Below are 5,850 nucleotides of genomic sequence, written 5' to 3'. Positions count from 1 at the left end.
TCTCTCTCTTTCTCTCTTTTGGCGGAACCGGGGATTGAACTCAGGCCCTTGCGCTTGCCAGGGAAGCACTTATTCCACTGAGCCATCTCCCCAGCCCCACCATGCCCAGCCTCAATTGCTGTCTCAGCGTGCCCCTTGGCAGGGCTAGTGCGGCGGGCCTGGGGATTGAACCCCCAGCCCTTGTGCCTGCTTGCAGTCAGGCCATCTTTTTATTCCACATTTGATACAAAACATGGGGTATTGGCTTCTGTGTCTGACTTATTTGCTTAACATAATGACTTCCAGTGCCATCAATTTTTCTATATGTGACAGGACTTCATGCCTCTTTGTGGCTCAATAACACTCCCCTCTGCATACACACCGTGCTTCACTTGTCCGTTCATTTGTTCACGGGCACCTGGGCTCGTTCCGCGTCTTCTCCGTGGTGATGTGCGCTGCAGCGAATGCAGTACACACAAGCTCTTCTGTGCTGCAACTTCATTTCCTTCAGATACATTTTCAGAAACAGGACAGGGAGATCACATGGGAATTCTGTTCGGAGTTTTTTGAGGGACCTGCATACTATTTTTCTTTTTCTTTTCTTTTTCGGTTCCAGGGATTGAACTCAGGACTCTGCACTTGCCAGGCAAGTGCTTATTCTACTGAGCTATCTCCCCAGCCCCTATTTTTCTTAATGACTATGATAATTTGCAGTTCCCCCAGCAGTGCACAGAGTCCTTAGCAGCATTTGTCACCTTTTATTTTATTGACAATTGCTGTTTGAACTGGCGTGGGATAGGAGCCGAGTGTAGTTCTGATTGCACCATCTCCCTGATGCCTAAAGATGTGGAGAACTTTTTCATGGGTTTATTGGCTGTTTCAAACACTTTCACATACTTGAGTGTCAATACAAACACAACTTGCACTAGCCAAAAAGTGGAAACAACTCAAGGCCTCAGCTGGTCAGTGAATAAGTACAATGTAGTATATTCAGGTGGTGGAATATTAGCGATAAAAAGGCACGAGGTGCTGACACTTGTAATGTGGATGAACCTTGGAAGTATTATGTTAAATGAATGCGGTCAGCCACAAAATACTGCCAGTTTGTGGGAGTTCACTTATAAAACGTCCACGAGAGGCCAATCCACACAGACAGAGAGTAGATTAGCAGCTGCCAGGAGTGGAAGCACTGGAAGTACTGGCTTGAGCAGTGACTATCACGAGTGTTTTTATTTTATTTTTATTTTTATTTTTGGCGGAACCAGGGTTTGAACGCAGGCCCTTGCGCTTGCCAGGGAAGCGCTTATTCTACTGAGCCATCTTCCTGGCCCTTTTTTTTTCTTTTAATATCAAACACTGAGGAATTAGTGACCATGGTTTCACAAAGTTGTGAATATGCTAAGTGTTGGATTACATATTTTATTTTAATTTTCAATTTAATTTGATTCTTTTGGTAGCAGGGATTGAACTCAGGACCTTGTGCCTGCTAGGCAGGGGTTTATGCCTCTGAGCTATAATTCTCAGTCCTGAATTATATATTTTAAATGGGTGAATTATATAGGATGTGAATTATAGCTTGAAAAAGTTATTTAAAAAGGAGCATACATCTCACTAACCCTTGTTGTACAGACAGGAATCATTAGATATTTTGGAGGGGATGAATCTTTAGCCTCCACTGGTCGCTCTTAAGCCTTGCTTTCCTTTTTGTCAAGGCAAAGAATCCAAGTGTAAGTATATTAGGAAAGATGGTAAATGTATCACCGAAGACTGTGTCTAAAAACACAGGGGTAATTGGAAAATCACACCACAGCTTATTACTAGGTGCCTTTGTTCACAGAATGAACTAGTCATTTGCGCTTTGGATGTGAGTCACATTTTCAGAATTCAATTGTAGATGCAGGTAGCGATGGTGTGCTCTGGCATGAGGCGGCTGCACCATCTCTTAGTCCTCTTGACTTCTCATTTCTTTCTCTATTAATGTTGTTGGTTAACACGCATTAACTGTACGCACTGGCGGAATCTCAGCGCATGCATACAGGGTGCGCTGGACGAGGCCAGCTCCCTTTGTCCACCTGCTCGCGGCTTTGCTGCCAGATCACCCAGCAAACTTGTCCTAGGGAACAAATCAATGGGTTCAGGGGGACCAGACACAATTACTCGGGGCCCCAGAAAATTCTAACACCCACGAAAAAGTTTTCTATTTATGTATCAGTCTTTTGTGAGTGAGATCAGGAGAAACAAGCTTTATTTATTTATTGGCAGAACCAGGGATTGAACTCAGGCCCTTGCACTTGCCAGGCAAGTGCTTATTCTACTGAGCCATCTCCCGGCCCAAAAGCAAGCTTTAGAAAACTGTTTTATTTTGGGTGCAAGTAGGTGACCAATAGGGACATAAATAATTGGGTTGTTAATTTCTCAAAATCAGAGTTCTAGGATTTAGTGTTAGTTAGGCTTGCTCAGCAGCAGCTCAGTGATTTTGGGGACCCACTGCTGAGGTTGGGAATGGCATGGTGGATGCTACAGACGACCCTATTCTCCTGAAGTCTCAGGCAGGAGAGAGATGTTTAACGGGCTCTGGGTTTGAATCCACATACCTGTAACTTCAGACCCAGTGCTCATAGCATCCTTGAGCTCAGTTAAGGAAGTGCTGTGCAGAATTGGTGAGATTTTGTGTGTACGTGAGCGCACCTGCACACATACACCTGTGTGTTGTTGAGGACAGAGACTAGGGTCTTTTGCATGTGTGAGAAAAGACCTGAGGAGTCCAGTTAGTGCTCTTATTTTAGCCAGGCACAGTGGTTTCTGCCTGTAATCTCAGCTCTTGGGGCTGAGGCAGGAGGATTGCTGCACTTTCAAGGCCAGCCTGAACTGCGCAGTGAGACCATCTGAAAAAAAAAAAAAAAAGGCACTCCCGGAGAATGAATTTAGATAAAAAGGCCTCTTGAGGGGTGAGTAGTTTGTGAGGGTGGAACACTTGTGAATGGGATTAGTGACCTTGAAAGAGTCTGCAGAGTCTTCCTCCCCCTGCAGCCCCAGGACACAGAGTCGCCCATGACCCTGAATCTGCTGGCAACGTGGTCTTGGCCTTCCCACTCCGCGTGAACTGAATTCCATTGTTCCTAACACAGCTCCCTTATAGACTTTGCTACATCAGCCTATCCTAAAAGACGTACATTCTCTGCTGAGGGGGAGCCAGGGGCCATCTGCTTTCTTGGTTTAGCTCTCATCTGACAGTCCAGTGGATGGGCCATGTAGGGTCACAGTTTTAAAATTGTGGTTGAGCAGTCTCCAAGCACAGTGCAAAATGGTCCTGGGATTCCTAAGCCTGAGAAGGCCGAGGCACGAGTTCTGGTGTTGGCGATGAGCTCAATGTTAGGGACTAAGTGACGCATATTGTGTGTCATATTTTAGAGGGTACCAGGAATTGGGTTTGGGACTGCGCTTGCCAGGCAGGTGTTTATGCCACTGAACTATCTCCCCAGTTCATCAATGACTAATATTAAGGTATTTCTAAACAGAAAGTGTGGTGCTGTGCTGCCTGCTTGCTGAGAAGGCTGCGACTGGAGCCCAGCAGGAGTAGCGCCCTGCTCTTAGCCTGGGAGCAGTGCTTCGGCATTCCGCACCTCAGTGTTGACAGAGGCAGGGCACAACCAGTACAGTGAAAAGCACCGACCGCCTCTCAGGTTAAGAACCGTACAGCATGGAGAAGGAAAGAGGCGAGGAAGGACGCGTGCACCACCTGGTCTTCATGAGTGGCCAAAGAGGTCTCTTGACAAGGGGGTGACAGTGGAACTAAGACCTAAAGGGTAGCAAAATTCAGATTCAGGGAAGTGTGTCCCCTGTGGAGGAACAGCAGGCTAGGGGTGTAAGCTTGGACTTCAGGGGCAGTGGAGCTCTGCTGGGAGGCGACAGGGAGCAAGGAGCTGGGCCCCTAAGAGCTTTTGACCGCTTGGAGTTGTGCAGTGCTGGGACCCTGTGTGTGAGGGGACAGAGCTGGTGGGAGATCAGTCACTGCTTCAAGTGGGGTAGCTCAGGAACAAAGGCTACAAAGTTGCCAAGAGACCTGCTTCTCTGAGGTTTCACCTTGGGTTTTTTTTTTTTTTTTTTTTGTTTCTGTGGTGTTGTGTGAGCTCAAGCGTTGGGGTGAGCATGCCAAGGGCTGTCACCTGCTAGCCCTGAGTGCAGCCATACTTGAAGGGAACAACTGCGCATCGTCCTGGTGTACTACTATGATCCTGGAGAGCCCCAGGCTGAGCTGTCCAGCATGCAGGGTGAACAGAGAGGAGCCAGCTGCCATGGCCCTCTACAGGTGGGCCACAGAGCACAGCTGCAGGGAGGACGTCTTGGGTGCAGCGAGGGCCTCAGAGCACTGGGCGCACAGCACCAGCCCGGGCCCTGGGAGTGGACCCGCCCCTCAGAGCTGCAAGAAGAAAGCCTCCCCAAGGCCGAGGCCAGAGCAAACTCCTGGATGCGAGATTTGTGGAACAGAGCCTGTCTGTGCTGCCAGGGTTCAGTTCACCTCCCTGCTCTCTGGGAATCCGTGGCGTGGGGAGTGGAGCTTTTTCAAGGGCATCTGGCTACAGATGGAGGGGACCTGTCTCTGTGAAGGTCCTTGGATGAGAGGAGAAAGAAAGGCCTAAAGCAGATTAGAAACTGTTACTCCCCCGCTTTGCAGCTCATCCAGTACTTCCCCAGCCCTGCCAACTTCCAGCCCTGATCCCAACCAAGTGCAGAGTAAAGAATCAAAACTCTGAGCAAAGGGTCAGCTTTTCTGAGACTGTGCTTAATGAGCATGCCGCCCACAGCCACAACCAGGCAACCACAGGGCCTTTCTCATACCTGGGTTCTCCTCGCCTGCAGGCCTGGGAGCAGGAGGAGCCCACAGGAACAAGGAGTAGCATCCCCCCGGCCCACTCAAGAGAGGAAAGGCCTTGCTGCCCCGGACCACAGAGGCCTGGCAGCCTGGGCATCTTGGATAATGTGGCTCCCCACTGCCTGCTGTGTGTCCATGGCCAGGGGCGGGATTTCCCAGCTTTCCATGACAATTGGGCCACGTCTGGGGCTCCTGTTGCTCTAAAAATAAAGAGCAGTAGAGCCGCCAGGCCCAATGGACTTCTCCCCTCCCGCCTTCTGTTTCTCCCCTTTCCGACCACTGTTCCGGCTGCTCAGGCCCTTAGCACAGTCACCCCTCACTCCAGGTGCTTGGCACATTCTGTCCCTACCCCTCGTATAGCCTTCCTTGGTTAGGACAGTGAGATAGCTCAGCGGATTAAGCGCCTGCTTAGGCAATGCAGGGACCGGGATTTGATCCCTAGCACCACAGGTTATGCTGACCACTGAGTCCAGCTGTGGTGTTGCATCCTTGTAATCACAGTGCTGAGAAGGTTAAAAATAGGATTACTAGTCCAGGCTGTGTAGTGAGACACTACTAAATACATTAAAAAAAAATTTTTTTTTTTGTCTTCTTGGGTGCTAAAAACTTTTTTTCAAACGAGAAAACCTGGCTTCATTTAGCTAGCCTGATGTTTTCAAGGTTCATCTCTGGAGTAGCCTGCATTAGTTTTTTTGTGCCTTTTAATGGCTAAATAGTATTCCTCGGTGTGGGTGTATGCAGACAGATGTCCAACAGTATATCCAGTGTGCATTTCCCTAGTGACTAGTGTTGAAAGCTTCTCATACTGTTTGTGTATAGTTGATGGCTATTTGTGCCCTTCCTTTGAAGAAATGTTAAATTTTTATTCCTATTTTAATTAGGCTATTTGTCTTTTCCTGTTGTGTTAGAGTTCTTTATGTACTGTGGATGCCAGGGCTTTGACATGTATATGAACTGAGAATATTTTCTCCCTCTATTGGTTTCTCTCTCTCTCTCTT

General features: G+C 48.3%; 1 long non-coding RNA gene across 1 annotated transcript in view; it reads left to right on the top strand.

The window, feature by feature from the left end:
* Nucleotides 1-5,850, top strand: part of LOC111816275 — a 10,561-nt gene that overhangs the window by 3,646 nt on the left and 1,065 nt on the right. The window lies entirely within an intron of this gene.

This window comes from Octodon degus, unplaced genomic scaffold (genome assembly GCF_000260255.1).
Source record: "Octodon degus isolate 3935 unplaced genomic scaffold, OctDeg1.0 scaffold00029, whole genome shotgun sequence".
NCBI classification, from domain to species: Eukaryota; Metazoa; Chordata; class Mammalia; order Rodentia; family Octodontidae; genus Octodon; species Octodon degus.
This window is presented reverse-complemented; position numbering and strand designations above follow the sequence as displayed.